Here is a 1,289-nt window from a genome sequence, read left to right on the forward strand (position 1 = left end):
AGAATGGTAGTTGCGAGGGGCTGGGAAGAGGGAATATAGGGAATTGCTGTTTAATGAGTACAGAGTTTCTGTTTTGCAAGATGGAGAGATTTCTGGAGATGGACGGTGGTGGTGGTTACACAACAGTGTGAATGTACTTAATGCCACTGAACTAAAATGGTTAGGATGGTGAATTTTATGTCATGTGAATTTTACCACAATTTTAAAAAACTTTTAATGGTTAAGATGATAAATTTTATCACAACTGTTTTTTTTATAGAAATGGAGTCTCGCTATATTGCCGGGCTGGTTTTGAACTCCTGGGCTCAAGCAATCCTCCGCCTCGGCCTCCCAAAATGCTGGGATTATAGACATGAGTCACCGCACCCAGCTGCTCAACTCTTAAAAATTAAAAAAAAATAGAAAAAAGAAAAAAAGTCATCTTACTACCATCTCACCACCCAAGATAATCACCTGGTGACATTTTAGTGACCAGCCTTCCTTTCAGTCTTGTCTCAGGTGTATAAACGTACTCAGGCTTTTTTAAAAATGGGATCATATTGTGCATTCTGCTTTTTTCACTTAACATTTTGTGACAACTTTCAGTATCAATAGATATTGTATAATATTTTAAGTGGCTGCATTTAATGAATGTGCCTTAATTCATTTAGTCAGACATTTAGGTCTCCAACTTTTCACCATTTTAATTAGTACTGCAGTGAATATCCTTGTGGCACTGTCACATAACTGCACGCATCTGAGATTATTTCCTTAGGGTAAATTTCTAAGAGATTTCCAGATCAAAGCTATGGACATTTTTAAGACTTTTGATTTTTGCTCACATTGCTCTTACAATGACCCATGGGTCCGAAACTCCACTGCCTGCAGGGCCCAAAATGCACTGCAGACAAGTGAAGCTGTCCAGTCCAGTGACCACTCTTTAGAACTGGTACCCGCAGAAACAGCTGCTCCTTAGCCCCAGCTGGTTGTCGGCTTAGGGAATCCAGGCCCAGCTTGATCAGGAAATCCAAGTTTGTAATGTAACATCTTTTAATTTGCAAACGCTGGCAAGTAAAACCTAAATTTTAATTCTTTAATTTAATTTATTTAAAAATACTATGTGAAAGCCAGGCATGAATGTGGCCCACTGGTTTGTGGCTTTTAGAAGAATCCATTTTTTCCCCACTGATTTTATTTATGTATTTTTTGAGACAGAGTCTCACTCTGTTGCCCTGAGTAGAGTGCCAAGGCATCAGCCTAGCTCACAGCAACCTCAAACTCCTGGGCTCAAGTGATCCTCCCGCCTCAGC

The 1,289-nt window shown here is 39.7% G+C and overlaps 1 protein-coding gene across 1 annotated transcript in view; it reads left to right on the forward strand.

The window, feature by feature from the left end:
- The first annotated feature begins 417 nt into the window (after positions 1 to 417).
- The window catches only part of CIB2 (calcium and integrin binding family member 2), a 21,966-nt gene continuing 21,094 nt past the window's right edge, over positions 418 to 1,289 (forward strand). The window contains exon 1 of the mRNA XM_012659796.1: positions 418 to 498. The gene's annotated coding sequence lies outside the window, so the exon portion shown is untranslated. The remainder of the gene's footprint in view (positions 499 to 1,289) is intronic.

Source organism: Propithecus coquereli, unplaced genomic scaffold (assembly GCF_000956105.1).
Source record: "Propithecus coquereli isolate 6110/MARCELLA unplaced genomic scaffold, Pcoq_1.0 Scaffold634, whole genome shotgun sequence".
Taxonomy (NCBI): Eukaryota; Metazoa; Chordata; class Mammalia; order Primates; family Indriidae; genus Propithecus; species Propithecus coquereli.